This window comes from Pleurodeles waltl, chromosome 9, assembly GCF_031143425.1.
Source record: "Pleurodeles waltl isolate 20211129_DDA chromosome 9, aPleWal1.hap1.20221129, whole genome shotgun sequence".
In the NCBI taxonomy this organism is placed as follows: domain Eukaryota; kingdom Metazoa; phylum Chordata; class Amphibia; order Caudata; family Salamandridae; genus Pleurodeles; species Pleurodeles waltl.
The window spans coordinates 1,000,547,632-1,000,572,319 of NC_090448.1; the positions used below are offsets into that span (position 1 = coordinate 1,000,547,632).

General features: G+C 44.3%; 1 long non-coding RNA gene across 1 annotated transcript; it reads right to left on the reverse strand.

Annotated features, from left to right (window-relative positions):
* Nucleotides 1-515: 515 nt before the first annotated feature.
* LOC138258759 (uncharacterized) lies at nucleotides 516-19,737 on the reverse strand. Its single transcript, XR_011198554.1, has 3 exons — nucleotides 19,443-19,737; nucleotides 14,145-14,191; nucleotides 516-992 (listed from the first exon to the last, which is right to left on the reverse strand). It is a non-coding gene; the product is annotated as an uncharacterized lncRNA (long non-coding RNA).
* Between the last annotated feature and the right edge of the window lie 4,951 nt (nucleotides 19,738-24,688).

A 24,688-nucleotide genomic window follows, 5' to 3' on the forward strand; every position in this document is an offset into this window, starting at 1 on the left:
ATTTCCACCACTCTCTTGCTGTACGGCAAATTGATGACTGATTCACTATGTGGGTGTGTATTGCCCCACGCTCGTACCTATATACCTGTGATAGATTTACTGTTCTGTACTACTTGATTTGTCATATTGACCTGTTTTTGCTCCACTGCATTCCGTTAATATACCATAGATAATTCCTGCAGCTCTGACACACTAGATAAGGGGTGAATGAGGGAATGTTTGTGGGGTGTATGGGTATATATTGCAAGTTAGATGCTACAACTCTGCTATTTCTTGTTTTGGTTGTGCGATACGATACTTGAGTCATGGCTTTAGTGTTGTTATGCCTCTACTAATCTCAACAGTCTCGCTCTATGGAGATTATTCAGATTGACTATGTACAACATATAACATCAAAATTCTAATACAGTTTGTAAAAAAAAAGCAGTAGCAGGAGAAAAGCTCAGTCTGGGCGGCTACCTGACTCACAATGTAGGGTAGAAAATCTAAGCTATAGTGGCGTCAGGGAAGTGAGAGTGCTCAGCCCATTCCCTCATTTTTAGTCGTTTCGGTGCTATTCAATGAAGAGAAATTGCTACTAAACAAACCCAGTTATTTAGACCTAGGGTCTTTTTAAGAATGTTTATTGTTGTTTTAAAATACTGGGGACTCCCAGCGTCACAACTGAATAATTCAAGCCTATGAATCTATGAAAAATCCAATGCTGGTGAACGAACATGCAGGTAGAGCAATGTAAATGGTCGGATAGGCAAGTTTAAAAAGATTAGATTGATGTTCCTGCTGTACTGGAAAACCATTCAAAAGTAGCTGGATTGCTGCAGGCAAGGAGTTCTGGAGGTGAGGAGGTCTGGATTAGGCTTGAGAAGATAGCAAAGCTTTGCTTTATTTCGCATTTCTGGGTGAAAGAGTTCCAGACTTCTGTCCTCTTCAGACTGCTGAGATCCTCAATCTGTCAGTCAAATACTTTGACAGAGCCAGGATAAAAGTCGAATCTGAAAAAGATGTGAAAGATTATAGGAAACTAATGTAACTGAAAAAGAACCAGTGATATTAACAAATTTACAAGATTCACAAATCAGTAAACCACGGAGTGATTGATGCTTTAAAGTGATGAGGCAGGAAGACCTGCTAAAAATCTTACCAGTCGCAATGCAAAATGCACATTAGAAGGAGGCCACAAAGCCTCCCACCCCTCATTAATATATACGAGACAGGAAGTATTTTGCAAATTGCTGCAAACGCAAATATAGAGGCTTGCAATTGACAACAGGCATCTATCTGCATTTCCTTAACTGGAAATTGACTGCTTTGAAAAATTAGGATGGCCTGGAGGGTCCCTGTTATGGGCTCATCAGCCAGGTATAGCCTTGTCTGGGCATACCTGTCCACTTATGGCAACGTTGGGATGTGGCCCCAAGTAACTACCAGTGGCGGAGAATAATTCAAGTATTCTATCCATCAGTTTTTGTATACTTTAGTATGCCACCCTAAGTGGGACTGGTATGCCCAGACGTGGTTCTTGTGCACAAGGTGTCACTGAAACCAAGCCATACCTGGCTGATGTTGCTTGTGTTACAGTTCAGGAAGGGCCTAGCTTGGCAGTCAGGCGGGACAGTTCCCAATGGAGCAGGGTCAACACTGATTTGCATATAGCTGGGTCCAAACTGAGGTGGCATGATGCGCAAAACGATGGATTGGGATGCAGCCCGAATAATTACCAGTGGCTGAGATTAACCTGAGCTTTCCATCCATCACTTTCTGTATACTTTAGTATGTCACCCTAAGTGGGACTGGTATGCCCAGACAGGTCCCGTACACACTGTGTCACTGGAACCAACCTGTACCTGGCTGATGAGCCCATAACAAGGGTGAAACCATTCCCGGGTTGCTTGTGGTTCAGTTCAAGCTGGACTGTTCCCACTGGAACAGTGAAGACCAATTTGCATATAGCTGGGACCAAAGTGAGGTGGCATGGTATGCAAAATGACTGATTAGGATGCGGCCTTAATGTTAAGATTAGGAGAGCAATCCTTGGGAAGAATACTTGCAGAAGAGTGATGGAGAATGTGGTTTGCAGATTTCATATAATTTCATGTGAATGATTCAGCTTCAATTTGAAGTCAAGCAGTCAGTTGTGGGTAGTGGATTACAGATTTGTGAGCTGGTCAGTAAATGGTGGCTGAGATCAGACGCTGCAATAACATCTGGTTTGATATGAAGTTCTCTTTGTGTTAGGTGACCATAATGGGATGACACATAAAATATGTAGTTCTACAGGCTATTGCTTTTGAGGACCAGATTCAGATGCAATATGTGGCCATGGGGTATCAATTGGAGAAAAAATGGAGTATTAAGATGTCATATTAGGTTTAAAATGGGGTGCACTGGGGGTGAGTCTTAGCAGGGAATGGAGTAGGGCCCCATATCCAAGGCTCTGCTCCACTGCAGCTTCCTCAGAGCACTACTGCACCGTACTCCACCAACAGTAGTCCCGGAAAGGATATGGAGTACCGGTGAAGTCCCTGTGTCTAACAAGCTGAGTTAGGAACACCGGGGTAGTGCTTGCTTCGGGAGCTCGCTGCAAGCAACCTATTACATGGCACAGCAGTCTTCTTGCAGGTGTGGCCCGCTGCCTTACACCCACTCATGGCGAAGGAGCCCTGTGGGACCCGATTACCAGGGCCGCTGGTAGAAAAAGACACCCGCCCCTCAGTGAGCTGCACCCTCTCTGCCATCCACTGTAGCCCAGTGACAGGGGGATCCAGGTGTCAGGCCTGGCTCCACATTGGGCCATAGCAGAGGCCTCCCTGGGGCCTGCCCACTCTATTACACCACAGGCGAGTAGCCGAAGGAGAACCTAGCCCTGTTGGGTGACTGTAAGAATCGAGGGACACAGGACTGGCACGTTCGGTGAGGTACATAACAGCATGTACCTGCCAGAGGAGCAGGAGGGGCTGATGGAGGAGAACAGGCCCATACAGCTACATGCAGTAACCTCTCTGCAGGGATAAGCTGGTGGCAGTGGCACACTTTGGGTGCAATGAAGGCCATAAAAGAGCTCTGGAAAGCAGCAAGGTGCTTATACTTTGGGAGCCCCATGTAGTGTATCTGGCGCACAGGGAGCAGGGGAGAACCATCAATTAGAACCAGGCACAGGCTTATTACAGTGTCATTCTACATTACAGTACAGCACTGGGGGTTTAAGGAAACTAGAGACTGGATAGAGCTCCCCAGGACATTGAGAGACTAATGGGGTCTTCACCCTATGACTGTCCTTTCCTAGGCCTCGTGAGGCTGGCTACACATGCATCTGATGGCCTACAAGACAAACTGCCCCCCACTTGTCGGCCACAACCATGGTCAAGGGGAAGCAGCCCAAGGACGGATCCATTGCTGAAATGTGGGGTCAGAACACAGGAGAAACAGCCCCCAAACAGGATGCAGCAACCTCCAGATCGCCAGAGCCACCCACATCAATCTCCCAAACGCAAGAATATATAGACAGCTTTCTTGGTGAGATCCACTCTGAAACTGGATTACTAAAGGCTAAGTTCAGGTCCTGCCTCCATGAAATCTGCAGAGAGATGGCCGAGTTTAGGGACAGGGTGGACAATGTTGAACACTCTCTGGACCCCAAATCGTAAGAGCAAGAAATGCTTTGGCAAGGAATCCGATCCTTGGGCTGCTTTCCCTTGCTTTATCTAGCAAGAGAACTGGAGAAAAAAAGCTGCTGGAACAATATTCACATCAGGGGCATCCTGAGGGGAGTAAGAAGTGACAACTCCATCTCTTTTCACCACAATCTGCTCCAGGCAATCTGGGACCAGAATGAGACCTCCCCATTAGGCTAGAACATACCCAAAAGACTACCTCTGGATTAATTCGCGCATACTGATAGAGCACTTGACATTTTGGCCTGAGTTGCACAAAGGAGCAATCATACAGCCAGAAGCAAGGCCGATATCATCTTTATAGGCATGCCAGTCCAGTTTTTCCAGGATCTGGCCCCACTAACACTTAAAATGCGTAGAGACCTCAATCCCATCACTATCTTCCTCAGAGGACAAAAATATGAAATATCAATGGGGTCACCCCTTCAGCTTGATCTGGGGGGAAATCCAGATTGATAAACTCCACAGCTGAGGTGGACGATCCCACAGAGAACAATAACGCAACCACACAGGTGACAAATAAAGGAAGGGTACATGGTAACTTGTAGTAATAGGATCTGCACCACCGTACCTGACTATCCAACTAGAGCTAAAAAGGTCAATATTGCTCACCACTGCACTTTGAGCTAAGACCCTGCCCCCTCCCCTACCCTGGAAAACAGATTCCCCTCAGCCTATGCCCTAAACCCCTGGCAAAGCGGGCCTTCGCTCCTTGTTGAGTGGTGTCTAGATCCAAGCCATGTGGCAGGGCGGCGTATTAGATGCATCAGAGCTCTGCCTCTAACACAGAGTTGCTTTGAATATATAAACAATGCACTGACCCGGAAGGGGCGGAGGGGCACTCCAGCCGTAACCATCCTAAGGCAAATGCTGTGTTCTACATGCAGCTCTGCTGGTGCTTATCTACCGCTTCCCAAAAGGATATCCAATAATACAACAACCTGCATCTTGACACTGTTCTACAAGATTGGGGGCTAAGGCTAACCTCCTAGATTGGGCAAAGGCAGAGGATACACCTGCTATGCTCTCAGTACAGACTTAGGGTTCTGTAGGAACATCTAGAAATCATTTACAATGGTTGGTTGGTTCATTTGTTTTGCCATGTTCATAATGCTGGTTAATTTGCTTTGTTTACTGTACTTATTTACTTAAGTTCATTCTCTCTATGCAAGACTATGATTGTTTTAAGAAATGTATTGGAAACTTATCTCGTATAACTGTTGTGTTATTGCCTGGGCATGCATGAGTAATACAACAAAAGAGTGAGATCTGTTTCCATGACTTCCTTAGGGGTCAGAGAGTCATGTTCAGATTGCCATAAACACCTTCCAGCCTGGTAGGATTAGGAGTTTAGGTGAAGCACTGTGAACTAGCCAGGAATTGGGTCTACAGATCCTGAGGGTGTGGGCAGACGTAGTCCCCCACAATCTGAATTTCTGTTGTCCTAATACACAGTCCTATTATCTTAGTAGGAACCATATAACAGGTTCTCCACATTACCCACAAATAGACATGAGATGTTTAGTTCAGTCTTGTTGGTTGTCTCTTGTGTGATACATGTTGACTTTTGTTGTTGGTTCTACCATGGGGGCTAGGGGATGATTGGCAGGAGGCATTGATAGGTGAGAGTCAGAGGGCATCCCTAAGCCCTAGAGGGGCATTTCCTTCAAACTGATGACAGAGGCCACACAATTTACTACACTTCTGACTCTAAATGTGAAGAGGCTTGACTAACCGAACAAACCCAAACAAATATAGAGACACCTCCTGCTGCACAACCCAGACATACTCTTCCTAGAGGAAACTCAACTCCTTCATAAAGACTAATGATGTATGTATCACCCTAAATATCCCCACCAGTTTTGGGCATCCACATCAGACAAAGAAGCGGGGATAGCCATACTTTGGAAACACCACGTGGTGCCTAAACAGCATGCAGTGATCAAAGACAAGGATGGGCACTTTATCAAGCTTCATATCCATAGAGCAGTTATCCCTTGACACTTCTTAACATTTACACCTTTCAAGATACCTTTCTTAGATCCCTGTTTACAAGACCAACTGCAGGACTCATTGGGGACACTATAATGAAGGTGGAATCTCAATATGGTATGGGACTCTACACTGGACAGAACCCACTCATCAGACCAAGGAACTGGTGTGATGTTGGCACTCCTTAAAAAGGAAATTGTGGAATTAGGAAAAGTAAATGCATGGTGCCACACACATCCTGAGGACAGCGACTACACTTTCTAACCACATTTCCATACCTCCTTCTCTAGGATCGATTATATCCTAGCCATGCATGCAAGTCATCAGCAACTTCGAATGGCTGAGATCTCAGATACCTGATCAAGCATCTGTGGCGATACAGTGGAATAGGAAGTGATGATCCCCTGCTAGATCCTTGTGGTGACGGCTGCAGGCCCATATTCTATGAAATCCAGTGAGTAGGGACCTGATAGCCAAACCCTTGAGGACTACTTTCATCCTAACTCTCAACCTGACTGTGTTTTGAATATGCTATGGGATTCCTTCAAAGCGATAATTCAGGGCTCCGTTACCTCACTTGAAATCAGTGTGAGAATCCCGGCTTCTAGAACATACTCTCACCACTGAAATCAGATCATAACAGAGCCAGGACAAACTCACCCCTACCAAGGCTATTTGCAGAAAGCTAGCTGTGCTGCAGGGACAACTATAGTCACACCGAACAAACTGAGTTCAGCGCTTGCTGCTTCATCTGAAGCAATGCTTCTATGACAAAGGGGATAAAGTGGGGACTTTATTGACCTGCAAATTGCGTCTCCAAAAGACCATCACATACCTAGCACAACTTAAGCTCCAAGATGGCACAGGGGTGCCCAGAAAACACTAAAAGCAGAAAGTGTTTTGCGATTTTTATCAAGCCTTATAAAAGCATGGTAATGAGCGTCTCCCTGACATTCTGATCTACTTGTGCGAATACCATTGGACCCCTATCTCCCCAGCTCACAGTGACATTCTTAAAGCCTCATAACCCCTGAAGAAATCAGAAGTGCACCCCAAACACTGCCTATCAGGAATTCCCTAGGACTAAACAGCCTTTCTGTCACGTTTTATAAAATGTTCCTTCAGCGTGTCCTAGACAAGCTCACCCAACTATTTAACTCGTTTACACATGCCAGAAGCCTGACCCCTACCATGTGCAAAGGGCAAATTGCTGTAACACTGAAGCAGGACAAGGACTCCACAACTGTGCTTCTTACTGCCCCAATCGCATTGCTAAACACCAATGGCAAACTGTACTTCAAGTTTCTTGCGCTGTGCCTAGAGCCCCTCCTCCTGATCCTGGTTGACCCAGAGCAGGTGGGGTTTATCCGCAGCAGACAGGGTGGAGACAATGTGCAATGGCTAGCCCATATCATGGAGAAAGCAAATAGGCACAACATCCCCTCCCTGCTGCTGTCCTTAGACAACAAGAAGGCTTTTGACCATGTGAGCTGAGCTTTTCTGAGGGCAGTTCTGGTTAAAATGGCCATGGGACTGAATATGCTCAATAGGAATACGGCAGCCTACCCCTTGCCATTTACTTTTATCCCACTCAACGAGCACAGCACACCTCCCTTCAAAATTAAAAGGGGCACAAGGCAGAGATGCCCTATTTCCCATCTCCTCTTCGCCCTCCTGGTGGGCTCCCTTAATATCCCCAAGATATTAGGACTTTTGTTTGGAGGCATCACCCACACAGTACAACTCTTTGCTGATGACTTGCTTCTCACCCTCACCAACCCCCCAGTCTCACTACCTAAGGTGGTCCACCTACTGGAGGCCTTTGAACACGTCTCCAGCTTTAACATAAACAATGACAAATCTCAAGCTGCTAACTTCACTATCCCCAATAACCAAATCCCCCTCCTGCAATTGCTCACTCTGTTTAACAGAGCCAAGCGCTTTGTCCAATATCTCGGCCTCAATATCACCCCGCATCTAGACTGGTGGACAAAGGCCAACTGACCGTCCCTGCTACAACGTAGAGGAACTCTGGCGATGGAAGCCCATCTATACATCCTGGCTGGAGTGTATAAAAATGGTCAAGAAGAACATCCCACCCATGGTTCTGTTTGCGTTCCAGAAACAACCTGCACCTATCCCCAAGGTCAAAATTCGATCCCTACAGACTAATGCCCTCATTACGACTTTGAAGGTCTTTTAAAAAGATCGGCAAAGCCACGCAGCAGTATGCTGTCCACCCTATTAGGAGTTTTCCGCTGGGCCAGGGGCAGAAAACAGCATTTCCGTCTGCTTGCCCAGTGGAAAATTCACCACAACATTGGTGCCGGCTCAGATTCGAGCTGGCGGCAATGTTGTGGTGCGTTGGGTGCCACAGCACCTGTTGCGCGTTTCACTGCCCATGATTCAGGCAGTGAAATGCAAGACAGGACTGTCCATGGAGGCCACTGCTCCATTAAGACCTTGGAGCAATGCACAGCAGACATTTGGGTTCTGGAGACTGCCCAACTCCAATACCTACAACTCCGGCACTTAGCATTTCATCCCGCAAATCATGTAGCAGCCACCAACGCTTTCACTCCATTCAAGAACTTGCTACGATTATTCACTGGAACAAAAGGGGTGATTTTAAGAACCTACAACACACTCCAAGATTCCAAATCATGCACCTCCCATCTTTATAAGACCCGATGGGAAATCGCCTTGGGACGTACTATTGAGGCACAACAGTGGGCCACTTTATGGAAAGGGATCTCTAAAACCCACAAGAGCATACGGTGCTCGCAATATTCAAAATTATGTTTTAAAAGTCAGCAATGAATAATTACATTTGAACTTTATTATTAATACAGTTTTACTAATATAAATATTACTATTAATAACTTTTAAAAATTATAGAAGTCAATAAAAAAAAGTGGTGTAACTTATGCTAACTGTAAGTCACAATTACATGCATTCTTATGTTCTTAAACCTATTATTGCAGTTAACAAAACTGGTGAAGGTAATAAGACACAAGTTAAAAATGTCTTCAGATTTATTTGTCTACAAACGGTGTTAACAAATAAGACACATTTATGTCAATAAATGTGTATGAAAAGTAGCATAACCTACACCACTTGCGGAATTTCTGATTAAGAAAATTTGAGGCAAAAAAAAAACTTCTTATTTTATATTTTTCCATAGCAACCAACTATTCCTTCATCCACCTTGTGAAATTTGGGCAATTGGAATTTCTTCACTCATCGTCACTCAGAGTTATTTTACCAATTTCCACACCTAGGTTAGGCCATAATCAATGAGAAATTAGTTAAAAAAGCTTTATGAATTTTATAAACTTCAAGAGAGTAGGGACATTCCCAAAAAATAAACATTAAAATATATGTGCTCCCTGCATAGATGAACAAGTTACTTACCTTTGCTAACATCTTATCTGCTAGAGACTATGGGGGACATTAAGAGTTTGGCGGGCGGAAAAGGTCGTTTCTTCACACCCACACAGCCCATGAAGATTTGGTCGTCCACCGGGAACTCACGAGTACAGTCAAGGTAGAATGCCAACGCTCTTATTGGGTATAGACAATGGTGTCTCTCTTCTTCCTTAGAAGGATGTGGTGGTGAGTAAAAAGTAGGCAGGGTGACTGATTGGCCTACATGAATAGGTGTGACCAATTTTGGCAGAAAAGAGGCCCTTGGGTGAAGCACCAGTTTGTCAAGAAATATAGAGAAGCAAGGCGGCTTAGATGACAAGCCCTGCAGCTCACTCACTCAACAGGCAGATGTAATGAACACAAGGAAGGATGTTTTCAGTGTGAGAATCCTGAGAGGACAACTGTGAAAAATCCTGAGAGGACAACTGTGAAAAGGCTTGAAAGGAGCACACATCAAAAAAAGTTAGGACCAAATTAAGGTTCCACTGGGGCATAATGAATGGAGGAGGGAATAGATGAATAAGACCTTTGAGGAACCTACTTACAAAAAGAAGGGTTATCAGGCAACTGCAAGAAGACAAAAATGGCAGAGAAATAGCCCTTCAAGTTGCCCAAAGCAGAGCCCTGTTGGGCAGGGGGAAGAATGAAAAATAAAACCTCAGAAAGAGGAGCAGGAATGGGATAACCAAATTATTCTGCACACTACGCCACAAATTACTTCCAACAGCAGGAGTACACCATCTTGGTGGAGGGATGCCGGGCTGCCAAGATAACATTACAGACTTAGGGAGTAAGGTGAAAAGCTGTCAACTGCCGCCGCTCAATCTCCTCGCAAGAAAGCAGAGTTTGACAGGTTTGGGTGAAGAACCCTCCCCTCCTGCTGCGACAGATCTTCCTGAAGGGGCAGCCTGATCGGAAGATGGATGGCCATGCTCAGTAGCTCAGGATACCAGACTTTTCATGCCCAATCCGGAGTTTATCTGCTCTGCTGTTCAAAGAGCTTTCCAGATGTTGAACCACGGATATGCCCTGCTGTTTCAGCCATGTCCATAGACGCATAGCCTCTTGACAAAGGGTCCATGACCCCACCCGCCCTGTTTGTTGCTGTGCCACATACCAGCGGTGTGGATGGTAAACACCAGTACTAGCCTTCCTTTGATGAAGGTAGAAAGGTTTTCAATGCCAGTTCTATCACTCGGAGCTCCAGCAGGTTGATGTTGAGTCCGAATTCCGCTGGAGACCAGAGTCCTCTGAACCCCATCTCTCCGGGATGGCTGCCCCATCCCAGGAGTGACGCATCTGTCACTACCAACATATCTGGTTAGGGAAGTGAGAGGGTTCTACCTCTGACGCAATCCCTATTGGCTAGCCATCACTGCAGATCTTTTTCAGTTCCCTCAGAGATCTGGACCATGTCAGAGAGATTCCCCTGATGCTGCGCCTACTGAAACTTCAGGTCCCACTGCAGAGCTTGCATATGCCATCTGGCATGTGTCACCAGCAGGATGCTGGAGGTCATGAGTCCCAACTGCCTCAGAGTCAGTCTCACTGAAATGCAGGTTAGATGCTGAAACATTGGTATCATAACTTGAATATCCCGGACTCAACGTTCGGGAAGATAAGCCCAAATTTGGAATGAGACCAGACCAGCTCTGATAAAAGGGAGCATCTGAGAGGGAGTCAGGTATGACTGTGACATGTTTATGGTGAACCCAAGCGAATGCAGGAGGATCACTGAAATGTGGAGGTGGGGCAAGAGTGCCTTCAACATCCAGTCGTCAAGATAGGGGAAAACTGGAAGCCCTGATCTCTGCAGATGAGTTCCAAACACTGCCGCCACCTTGGCGAACACCCAAGGGGAGCTGGTAAGGCCAAAAGGGAGCAGGGTGAAAAAAAAATGCTTGCGGACTACTGTAAAATGCAGATAAAGTCAGTGGGCAGGCAGGACAGGGATGTGAAAACAGGCATCCTGCAAGTCCAACGCTACCATCCAGTCTCCTGGGTCCAGGGCAGACAAGACCCGACCCAACATGAGCATTTAGAATTCCTCCTTCTTGAGGAATAGATTTAGGGCTCGTAGATCTAGAATAGGGCAATGACCTTTGACCTTTTTGGGAACCAGAAAGTACCGAGAGTAGCAATCACAACCTACTTCTGTCTTTGGATTCGCTCTATCTTTCCTTGGCCAAAAGAGCTGTGACTTCATAGCGGAGACAGGACAGATGAACCCCTGTCAGCCAGCCGTGAGATGATGGCATGGGGGGAGGGGAGGTCTCGAAGGGGAGGGCGTAGACCTTTTGGACAACCTGCAAAACTCACCTGGCCAATGTTATAGCCTTTCCAGTGGGGCAAGTGATGACAAACCCTGCCCCCAACTGGGGAAGACTAGGAGGGTTTGGAGGCAGCTGTACTGGGGGGCAGCGGACTGAACCAGACCAGAGGCCACCTGACCCACAAGGTCTGTGTGTACTTCACCCTTGTCCATGCAGAGGCTGGGAAGCATGCGCAGCACGGTCACTGGCCAGGAATTGGCACGTCTTCAGTAGCTATGAAAGTGAAAGGTAGATTGGGGTACGAAGCCCCAGGACCTTCGTTTAGCCCAAGAGACCTCGAAGCAATCAAGCACAGAATCTGCCTAGTCTCTGAAGAGACGGGTGCCATTGAAGGGCATGCCTATAAGGGAAGCTTGGTCATACCCCGAAAAGTTATATGCCCTCAGCATGGCGGGGCCTAAGGCCATTGTTGTGGAAACCACTCTGCCTAGAGAGTCAGTCGTGACAAGTCTGCAATGAATTGCAAACCTTGCTGCGTCTCTCCCATCGGCAACACCCTGAGAGAGTACGGTCCAGGCCTCCTTCGGAGCCTGTGGCAGCACTTGCACAACCGTGTCTCACAGGGTGTGAAAAAAATGACCCAAAAAAGCATGAAGTGTTCATGGACAGCAATGCCAGGCTGATGGAAGAAAACATTTTTTTTCCCAAATTAGTCCAGCCTTTTGGATTTTCTATTTGGGAGAGTGGTAGGGAAAGTGCTGTGGGAGTTGAGGCTTGGACCACCAACCTCTCATCAGTAGGGAGTTGCGTGAGAAGGTTGAGTCCCCAGGTACGAGGCGATGGCGGCAGGCAATCGTCCGATTCACAGGAGGCCCTGTGCTGGGTTTGGACCAGGTACCCAAACGCACATCTGTGATGGTATCATTAAACAAGAGTATGAGTTTGGAGGTGGAGATTCCCAGTTGTAACACCTCTATCAAGAGATTAGTCTTGACTGCCACCGAGGGCAGCAGAAGGTCAAGGGCCTCAACTACCCTCTGCACCACCATTGCATAGGAAGCTCCCTCTTCCATAGCCATGGTAGGTGGAGAGAGCATACCAGTATCTGGAGAAGTATCCAGTCCACTGGCTTCACCCAGATCCTCATGCCAGTCCATGTATGGTTCTTCCTCATAAGGCTCGTATTCTAAAGGTTCCAGTGACCCCTCCTAGTTTTCCCCGAGGCCTAGCCCTAGGGAATAAGACTCTGGCTCCAATCTAGGAGGCAAGGCTCCTGCCAGCAATGGGCGACACCCATCTGGCTCTGTGTTGGAGTTGGGGATGACAATGGAGATGGCGCCACCGGTGGCAGCCGGCAGTGCAGAGACCAGTGCAGGGAAGGTCGAGATGATACGAATGGTGCTGGTCCAGACTGGATCCTTGGTGGCCTGCTGGGGACAGAGCTGCCAGCGAAGAAACAAATGGGACCCCCTCTGACTCCACTCGGCCCGAAACAGGCCACTAGGGTCAGATTGCCCAAAAATGAGGCATATGGCCTCATAAAATTCTTTAAGTTGGGCACAGGACGCTCCTGCTTCTGGAAAGTCAGGGAGGCACTGAGCCGGCCCAGGCACATGTTCCGAGGAACAAGGCCTAGAATGCCGACAGACCCTCATCCCGTTGGCCGAGGAGAAGTTGAAGTCTGCTTCGAATTCTTGTTCTTCTTCTTGTGCTTCGACTTACCTGATTGTTCCAAGGACTTGGAATGGAATAAAGAAGACTTCAGACTCTGTGACTGGTGCTGGAACCTTTCCCTCAATCAGGACCTTGAATTGCGCTGTCGCTTCCCAGGCCGCTATCATCGTTAGGGGCCACTGCCTCAAAGCCTTTGGCTGCATGGTCCGGCAATCGGAGCATGACTTTGGGTTGCACTCCAAACACCACAGAGAGACGAGATGTGGATCTGTCGCCAGTGACAGGGCTCCACAGGGCTTAAAACCCATCTTCCATGACAACATCCTCGACACACTAGGATGAAAAATCTAAAAAATTGTTGACCAAATGTTGAAAAAGTCCAGTCAAAAACTGATTGAGGAGTAGCTCTTATCCGGGTCAGCGCAAGTTATGGTGGGAAAAGAAACAACGTTGGTGAGTCTGGTCGGCGTCTAAATAGATAGCACAACTTCAGCATTCGGCACGCAGGAGTACTGCTCATGAAAAATCTTCTTGGATCCATTCTGACACCTGGGGAGAGTTCAAATGTAAGGAATCAGCAGTTAGAAGTCTCTATCAGATTATACAAATATCAAGTGCATATTCTGCAACTCATATGTATTTTACACACACCTGCTTTGTTGGCATCAGTGTCTGATATATGTTGCTATGGGATATACATGTGGAATTTCTTAAGCATGCAATACATTTTCAAGTTTTCTGGACCTGTAGATGTATGAACTTTGTTGTTTTGGAAAATATATAATGTAGCATCAAATGCTATTATGTACATCATGCATTCTTGGAAAGTTGATGTGGCATGTGTATTGTACTTGAGTGTGATCCCTCATTGTGGCACTGACTGTAAATATTTTGATGCACAGCTCACCTCATCAGTGAAATGTATATTGTTGTTAATTTTTCCTGGTTATTTCATAATTAAATTTTTTCTGTTTTATGGATTTGGAATTGCATAGGCTACACACCTTTGCTTAAGATACACATTCTGTAAGATTATTTGAGACATTCCAAACAATCACTAAACTTTGTGAACCGGAAAAAATTAAAACAGGCATTTCACACTTACCAGATCTGTAAGTCTGTAAGTCTGTATTTCTCCTTTGGAAGTTGGACCTACAGGATTTAAATTAAATTACATTAGAATATACATTACATATTAGCATAGTAAGGTAACTTGTAAAGTGTATTAGATATAAAAAATATTTTATCTTAATGTTTGTTTGTTTTGGTTTATAATAGTACATCTAAACTCCTCCGAATATAGGCATTTACCACAATGCCTGTAGGCACTGGAATTAGAAAAGTGAATATGGCCAGTACCAAATATATTTTGTTACCCCATTGTTCAGTGCACTTGGATTTATATTAGTAAATGTGTACATGCATAAATATATGAATTTGCACTTTTGAAGTTAGAATAGGAAATATGGACTCCTCTAAAAACTGTTATCCCAATATTTGCAGGTCTTGGACTGATAACAGTAAGTCACCACTCCCCCAAATATATCCTTCTAGGTATTGGAGTCTGAATAATAGACCTGTACTCCCCAAAACCTGTGGAACTGCACTTATATCAGTAGGCTTCAAAGTTAAAATAGTAACTCTCCAGTCACGTAAATATATCCATGTTCCACAATCTGTTTATGTATTAGAGTTATATTATTATATTTGCTTTCCCCAAAGTTTCTACACTTACCGCATTGTGTTTAGGCCCTGGAGTCAGAACAGTAATCATCCAATCCTCCAAACATGCACTTACTCCATTGTGTGTAGGTTTGTGGGTTAAAATACAATTTTTGCCCTCCCCAACATATATGTATCTATCCTAATGTATGCAGATAAAGGAGTTAGAATAATATATTAGCATTACTTCAAATATTTGCAGTCATTTCAATATTTTAGGTCTTGTAATTTGAATAGTCAAGTTCCACTCCCAAAACTACGCTTTTACACCAATGGATGGAAGCAAGTCTTGTAGTTTTTGGCTGTCGGCTAAGTGTTACCCCCACCTGTGGCCAACACAGGCCCTGTGGCCAGGGTCGCAGAGCCTGCCTGACCACGTACTTATATGCATGGGTTGGCAAAGGGGGATCCAACTGGGGTGATGCAGCTTAGTTTGTGTATGAAATGTATTGTTAGTGTATAAAGGCTTCTTGTTGTGTGCATTGATTAATTTGCTATCAACACTCTACATACCCTCAATATACTAGTCCATCCAAGATTAAAATAATGCAGGAAGGGAAAACATTGATCTCCTACGAACTAGATGATCTGGAGACCTTTATCAAGAACCTGTTGAGCCCAGAAATTGACCTGACCCATGCTCTTCCTCCTTCCTGATAAATGTGCAACTACTCTCCTAGACCTTCTAGCTGATGTATCGCCGAGACCCTTGAAAACCTGAATGAGGGTCTAAACAATACTGATAAGCTCACTAAGCCCATTTTGTCTTTGTTACCAACCTAAAGCCTAATGTGTTGTGCCTCTCCTTTTATGCATTAAAAGTAGCTGCTTATTAGTTTGCATTGACATCAATAATGTTGCTAGGATCATAGTACTGTCCATAGGCATCAATCTGTATGGTATCTCTATTAGGACATGATTATGATCATGGCGGATGGAATACTCTGTCACAACCATGATGGATATTCTGTCTGCCATATTAGGATCGCCATGGGATATAATGGAATTGTGATACAGCGGACGGGATATCCGTCACGTATGTGATGGGATAACCCCGTCCGTCAAGATCATAATCAGGCCCTTAGTTATTCTGTTAGTCAGAACATCTATTAATATTATGAGCCAATGTTTTGTCTATATCTGATGCCTTATACAGTCATAAATTACATTAGCTGCTCTTTAATATTTCTGACCGAAAATGCTCTGATTGGTTACATCAGCTGTTCCATGTAGTAGATTATAATTCACACTTTTAGGACTTTAGTTTTTTTTAGAACTTTCTTGTTTTCAAAGAGCAGATTATACAAGAAATCAAATACAGTACATTGTATGGTCTGTATGAATTACGGTTGAGTTTGGATATATTGTACGTCTTTCAAGACATGTCCTGATTATAACTCTGTGGTAGCATGTATCTTCAGTTCTGTTATGTGGTGTCTGCACCAGATTTTTAACATCATAAATTGTCGACGTATTGCACAATAATCATAGGTGCAGATCCGGTCACATCTCTACCATATAAAAAGCAATGTACGAACAGCATAACCTTGAACATAAAACTACCCGCTGTTGTATTTGGTGAGTTTACCTGTAACCTTAGTGAGGCTGCTCCTCTAGGTGGCGGGGAAAAGGGGAAGGACGAGTAAGGTGGGAGGGGGGACTCCTGGGGAGAACCCTGCAAGGAAGCATGAGCGCCCATATCCCCCCACCAATCAGTCTCTCGGTTCAAGGTGGACAGGGGATCACCACTCTGCATGGTCATTGTTTAGGACACATACTCTAAGAATCTGGAGACCACCTCCATCCACAAATCAGCAAGGGGTTGTCTACATAACCTTCTACATTCATCGGCACGTTGAGCTGCATCCTCAGCCACGGCCCAGTTCTTCATCTCTGTTCACCATCTACTATGGCTATGTGGGGGTTATGTGGGGACTTCCAGTGCTCTCCAACATCTCCACGGGGTACACCCAAGGCCAGATCCAACCAGCTTTTCTCTTGGGCTGCCTGTCATATAGCCTAAGGAGAGTTATTCCTGCTGTAATTGGCGGCTTCCCAGTGTGCATTCCAAATCTGCTGTGACCTGCAACCAGAAACACTCTATGATCAGCAGCTCCACACCATGTAGAGAAAGTCTGTGTCACTCAGGGCGCATCTGGAGCAGCCCAGGTCAATGCTATGTAACATAACAGTCAGCACAATAATATGCCCGGTTTGTAGTGGACCTTCGAGGGGTTGATAGGGATTTTTCTGTTGACATGCATCACAATCTGGAAAATATATATATTTTTATTTGGGCTAGGATTCCTGGCCGATAGAAATGGGTTAATATGGATTAGATTTTCTGCCCCAAAATGTCTAGCTAATAGATGAGAATGAGTGCAAAATAACACTTGGCCTTCCCTATTTTACGTAGCAGCCTGTTTTTTTATCTCAAGGTGTGGATAATCTTGATCTTGGTTCCTTTTTCTTGCTTGGCCCTCTGCCAAGCTGTTTGCAGAGTGGGATCATTTAGATGGGCAACTCTAAAGTTGTGATCTAAGGAGCAATGTTTTTGGGTAACTAAAGGGTTTCGGGAAGGATCTGTTTGGTTCTATGTTGCCATCCATCACGTCTATAGCTTCATGGAAGGGCTCTAACCCTGATTCCAACTATAAAGAGGGTCTTCCTACACCTCGTTTTGGGGTCCCCGTAAGGTTTCTTGGCGTACTGCGAGAAACTGGGGGTTCTTTGCCTACAATCACATGTTCTGGCAGGCTCCTGAGTACCCCTACTTCCACCATAGTTTCTTGACCCTTTATGTCGCTCACATTGACTTTAGCCTAAGGGTAAGTTCTTTTTATCTCCATGTACACTCCTATAAAGACTTTATTTATCTGGTATAATTTTTTGGGTACGACTAAATCATATTTGATGACTGACTGTTGGCACGCCAAATCTAACAGGGCAGTTACTTATTTTCGACTGATTTGCAAACTCACAAATAACTGGGTCCTATTTCCTGTGTGAAGTAAACAGATTGGGGTATATAGTTTACTTCCATAGGTTTGTCCCCAGGTTTCTTATTCTTACAAAACCGAACAATGTGACCCCATTCCTTACAGTCATAACGCTGGGGTCCCAAGGGTGACACATTTTCTACCTTAGGCAGTCTTAGTTTTGAACAGTTCAGTGGTGTTCTGCTAATTGTTTTACTGTTCCTCATGGGGGATGGTACCTATATCTGTCAGACCACTTGATCTACCTCAAGGGGATTCTATCGAGGTTGAGCACGTACAAATGTAGTAGCCAATTCCACCACTTGTTCTAGGGATAGACTGGGATGTTGGCGTAACCACTTTTGGATAGGTATGGGCAAGGCTCCTAAGTATTGATCTAGATACATTTTTGTTATTATTTTCTCTTTGGTGGCTTCCTGAGGGTAAAGCCAACAGTTCTCGGCAGCCATCATTAAAAAAAAAAAGGGGTTCTCATGTGTCATCAGGTAGTTCCCGCTCAGAAAATGTAATTTGTAGGTTTCTTCATGAATTCCCACCTGATCAAGTATAATCTCTTTTATGCCCTTGTAGAGAGCATTTCTTGTAACATTGCCACTCTGGTACATGGCTTGCACCTCTCTGGTTAAAAGGGGAACTAGATAATAGGGCCACCTATTTACAGACATGAACTGGCCCTGGCACCTCTCTCAAAATTAAGGAAGATGGCTTCTTGATCATCATCTGCTTCACATTTTTGCACAGATATAGTAGGTTGGGTGGGTACAAGTCCTTTACTATGCACCATTCCTGAGGCCGGCTGTAGTTGGTATCACGGAATTCGTATCACAGAAAACACTGCATTCTGTCTCAGCAATCATCATGTGACATTCTAGAGTCCCTTCCAATTTTCTTTGCCCTTCAGACAATTGTTGAATGATATATTCCATCTTTTAGCAGATGTGGCTTATGCCCGCATTCTCCACCACGTGTTATCTTAGGGAAACTGGGATAGTAATCATCAGCTCACCATAAGGTTTGCACAACTTAGAATTCCTTTATTTGAGTTCATCTAACCGCATTAAGGATAATGTCTGTGTGGTCTTCTAGGGTCGAGGTTCTTATTAGATGTATTCTCTCCCAGCAATGCCAGGTAGATTAATGGTTCATCTCTTCCTTTTCTCTTTTACACAGCAGGCCTTCAAGTTGGGAGCCCTCAGAAAAAGGGGGGAAACGCAGGGGCCTGTATTTTCAACTGTAAGACATATTTCATCTTCTTTTCTTTTTCTTCTGAAACCTTTTTCTCATTCCTCACTTTCTCTTCTTTGATTCTTCTAATGATCCTTTTTTTCTCATATTTATCTTGTGAAGCACTACATTCCTGATTCGTTTTGTGGCCAACTCATCGGAATGATAGGTCAAATTAAATTAACCTCATTCAGGGAGAAGAATGTTTACAAATGGGAGAGAAAAGTAATTAAACCAAAACGTATATTCTCTCTTTAAATAAATATGGCATCGTTTAGTTGGGATGCCAGGATTGCCCTTTCACAGTAAATTCACCTGTTTCTCTCTTCTAGGTCCCTTCCGTTGACAAGGAACTAAAATAAAGAGAAAAATAAAACTATCGGGAGTTGTGTTTTCTCAGACTCACTTCCATTAGACTCCTCAGTTACCATCATCCATCCTTGTACCTGCTTATGTACCTGTGATAAGCACATTGCTCCTGCGGCACGGTATGTCCGAGCGCCACTCCAGCGTTTAGCGCTTCGGGGTGCCTCTTCTGTCACTTCTTCCGTAAGTACTGGCTCCTCCTCGTTTCGTGGCCCGTGGTGCGACATCTCGGCTCTTGGCCAGGGTTGCGGGGGTGTTCTAATCTTTCTGGACACAGCGAGGTCCGTCCCACTCACTGTCCTCCCCGGACGGTCGTTGGTTCCCACTGTCTGTCCCTGTACCACTTCTGATCCTGTCTATATCTCCAGTCTGTAGTGCTTCCTCTTCCCCTCAATGTACGCATGCCTTTGTCACTCGCGGCTTCCTGCTTTGAGGCGTTTAACACGTTCCTGTTCACACCTTCCACGGTCTCGTGACGCCGCGGTTTTTCTCCTCTCCCAGCCTTACAAAGATTGCCCCCTCATCCTCCGACTCTGCCTGTTTATGTCCTTCTTTTAGATTTATTGCTCCCTCTTCCTCCTGCTGAACAAAGAGTAGTTTCTTGGTTTCTATATTTCTTGTTGCCTTTATTTCTAGTCCGTCTTTTCTTCGCATTGTTTCCTTTTCATTTTTTCAGATTTCATAGGCGATGTGGACCAAAAAAGGAGTTCTGGTAATTCTTAGCCTTCCTTTTCCAGTACTGTGGTGTAATTTATGTGACCGTGGCACCAAGGCCTCCCATGGCCAATGGTCTCTGCCCATTCAGGTGCACTGCCCATCTCATATAAATTCCAGAAGCAAGACATTGAGGGATCTAACCCAAGCTCTCAATATCCGGATCATGAGGTTCACAAAATAGTAAAAAACCTTGGGCAATGTCACCATTCTTGTCAGCGATATTCATGCAATAGGGAGCTGTAGTGTCCAAAACAAGGCTACTTTACTTACAGGCCACGCATTACACCTCCAGGATTGCCTCTCTGATGTCGGCGTCAATGTGTTATAACATGGCCCCCAAATACACAGGGACTATGGGTTCCCACTGGCTCCCTAGGCACTGCACCGACAAGTTCTGCTGACATTGGACAACCACAGGATTTCTGGCAGAGGATAGAGACCCGCCCAAAATAGTTCAGCAAAGCAACACTCAATGGGATACGCATAAGGGCATCCCTCAGGAAGTCAAGCTTGTCATCTGAATATAATGCAAACATATTCCTTGTCATGTAGAGAAATCCCCCTACCTTGGCCATCCAGATGTAGTATCGCCAACGTGAATAGCATGGGAGAGAGAGGGCATTCTTGCTGCATGCCCCCACAGACCCCTATAGAGGGAGATATACATCTGCCTATGCACATCTCTGCCTACACATTCGAGTATAGCATTGCAGCCCATTTATTCCATCACTCACTCGTGGATATACGATTCATAACCAGGCGTTTTACCTCGAGCCAGGCCCTTAACAGCTTCTCTAAATTAAGGCTCTCAAGTGGCAGCGTCAAGTACCTTTCAGTCCTGCACAGGTAACTATGCAAGAGCACTCTGTTCAGGGCGGTGTCCAGAAACTCCAATATGATCCTCTCCCCGTTGGTCCAGTTATTTGTGTAATAGGATTCTGTCTCCTGGTCTAATCCAGCACCCCAGGAACTTGCCTGCTCACCCTTCCTCTGCATGTGCCTCAGTCACGTAGTCACACCTGTTCGGTAATTGAAGCTTTCCCACACTCTTTCAGCAGTCAATATACAATTAGTATGTTGTTTCTCTTATTGCTCACTACAATATTGGGCAATATTGCATGCTTGATGCTACTTCTTAAAATGCTTGACTGTGTTTTTGTGTTTCTTCACAAGTTATTTTAGCATGGTTGCAGGTCTTGACTACAGCCACTGAAGACCTAAATTTTTCTTCTTTACTCCCAGTGGAGTGGGTGGTGGACATAGGATTAGTGAGCTTGGGTTTTACAAATTGTTTTTTTCTTTTTCATCTTTTTACTTTCTGCTCTTATTATCTGTTACGCCTGCCTTCTAGCACAAGGCGCCTGGTTGGAACTGGAAATGGTGAATCACTCAGTTTGAGCCTAAGAAGGTGCTTTTATAAGACATGCAACTTGAAATTAGTACTTGTCACAGAGGTAGCTACAATTAAACCCCACTCCAAAGTGAACAAGAAGTTCATCTTATCAACATTATTTCCCTTTAATGACCAGGGAAGATCCTAGCTCTGAATAAAAAGGCCCTCAACCACCCAGTCTTAAGAAACAAAATCTCTAAACCTTAAAGGAGACCTTATCCTCCTACAGAACTAGAACTGGATATACTGAGGCCCAGATTAAGGAGAACTAGTGGATGCGAGAGTTCACTTGTTCACCAGAGAACAAGAAAAAAAAGGATGCTCACGCTTATTTAAAAAACGCCAGGTGTTTTGGTTCCCGACTCCTTTTACAACAGCGAAAGAAGATGGCTTATCTAAACTAACTATAGATGGTCTAAACTTTTGCATAATTACCATTTATCCCCCAAAGGCAATAGCTCCAAGCTTTGGCTTGATTTTAACATGAAAATCCTTAAACTACCTAACAGTGCTGGCATAGTAGTAGGAGATGATTTTAATCTGTCCTGGTTCATAATTTTGCACAGAATCTAACACTGTAATGATAGGCTGAATAAGGTCTGTACATACATGAGACAACTTTATAAATCAAACAACCTTAATGACACCTGGCACCTATATAATGCGTTGAGCAGTGAAGTTATCCTTTACTCCTATCCACACTAACAAGAATAGATTACTTGTACTTGCTAACATGTTAACTACAAAAGCATATAACTCTCAAGTCAAACCTATTGTGATATCTCATCATGCTTGTATATCTCTTGAATTAGGCTTTATTAAATCCCAGTTAATAAATAGGAGCTGGAGAATGACTGAAGAGGTGGTAAATGATCCAGAGGTGAAAGATCAAATTATTTCAGCCATCATATATTTCTATGAAGTGAATGAAATAACAGACCTCTCTCCAGGACCTCTGTGGGACTCAATGAATGAGTTATGATCATGTCCACAAAAAACAAGAACACAAATTTAAAGCTCAACACCCTTTAGTTAGAAAACCCCCCAAAAAACTTGACTTTACTCACATCCAAAATGTAACAATCTTATACAAACACAAGAGCACTAATTTAAAACTCAACACCTTGAGTTAGAAATTTAAAATATGATGCCCGCATCTAAGATGTCACAATCTTATTACATCCTTATAGCCTCCCGTAGCAGACTGTACTGGCCAATAAAGGCCAGCTCAAGTGTTAAAAGGCCTGAGCTGAAGGCAAGGGCCTATAACAAGAGAGTGGGTCTTTTTTGGCCGATATAGCCCAGCTACTGCAGGCTATAAGTCTATTAGAACATTCCTCCCCAAGAGGGCAGAATGTTTTCATTAGTAAAACAAAGGCCTCATGGAGCCCGAGGGCAATGAAATCCCCTCAGGCTCTGGATGGCCTTTGTTCATACCAACAGCAGTGAAATCTTTTACTAGCCATTAGAAGCTCGAAGCTACTCGATTGTCTTCAATGGAGCTCTCAATATTTCAATGTTTTAATATAGCCTTAGAACCCGCGTAGCGGGCTCTACCGGCTATTAAATGCCCGCTCCCGCGTCAAAGGCCCGAGGCGAAGGTAAATAAAACAAAGGCTTTGCGGAACCAGAGGGGATTTAAATCCCCTCAGGCTCTGTGAAGCTTTGTTCACAGCTGCTGCTGTGAACATAGAAGATTGAAATGTTGGCGCTTCGGGCTTTTACCAGCCAGTAAAAGCCCGGAGAACTCCATTGTTTTCAATGGAGCTGCCAACATTCCAGTGTTCTAATACAAATTAAAACCCCTAAAATATGAATGTAACAGAATAATCAGCAGCAGAGCTCATAAATGGATTAACAACATTGAAGCAAGGAATATTCTTGAAAAAAACAAGGCCAAAAAACCCTTGTCAATTATCTTGTAGCCAAAGGCAATACATCTTATATTGCAGCAATGAAGAATAAGTCAACAAACATCCAAGCAGGTACCAAAAACATACTGAATTAGACCATGAATTCTACTTGAATCTTTATAACCCTAATAAATTCCCTCGGATAGAAGATTGCCAGAAGGATATCAACAACTTTACAGTTGCCCTTGCTAAATGGAAAAAAATAAATCTAGTCTAAACAGGCACTTGGAAAATTAGAATAATGGCAATCCAAACAATACAGTGTGGCAAAGCACGGGCCTGGACGGGTTCATCACAAGCTGCTATAAGAACTGCCAAAGCAGCTTATTAGAACAAATGGAAGAATTAGTCGCCCACTTTAGGAACACTGGAGGGATTGGTGGGACACCCTCCATAGTTATCATTGAAGTGATCCATAAAGAAGAAAAAGACACATTGAAATCCAAGAACTACAGCCCTTACATAAACCTCAGAAAGACAATTCCGAAAATTAGTTTGTGGTTGCTCTATTTTATTATCAGACTTTATTATGATTTGGGTTTTATCAGCAAACATTCTAAGAGACAGGCGAAGTATCAAATAAGCTGGGCAATAAGTCGGGCAACATATATATTGAAATGAGGGCAGGTGAGTGGTGATACTTCATAGACTCCTTATGTCACAGGTTTCACCAAGCAGTGAAAAGGAGGTAGATTGCCTTCCGGCAATCAAATGGATAGAATTCAGAAATGAGATGATTAGACCTTGAGCAAGAAAAAAAGCCAGTGTGAGTCGGAAACACTAGTGAAAGCCAAGAGCTACAAAATGTTCATGCCATCCACACAACATTGATCCACAATAATTCTTAACTCTTTAAAATGGCCACTAGATCAGAGTCAGAGTTACCACGAAGGGTACAGAAATCAGACTGAATTGGATCTAGAAGTTGATTAACTTCAATGAAAGAGGATCTCTGGCAACTTAATACTTTTCATGCATCTTAATTGAAAGAGGGAAAAGAGAGATGGGGACAAAGTTACTCAAACTAATAGGGTCAACTAAAGGTTTTGGACAAACTACTAAGGCCCATTTTCCTTCAGGGTCTAAGGCCAATGAAGCATAAACATTGCAAAGATGTGTCAAAGCTGAACAGACTAAATTAGGTGCCCATCGAAGAATAAAAACAGGGCAGTGAGTTAACTCCTTATCTTGGTGGAAAGCGGACTAAGGTTCAGAACCACATATTGGCTGATAATACATCTGGTGAACGTAATGACAATTAGGACATCTGTCTGTCTTTCATGACAGCAGCTTCATGTCACAGGCCACTGTACGT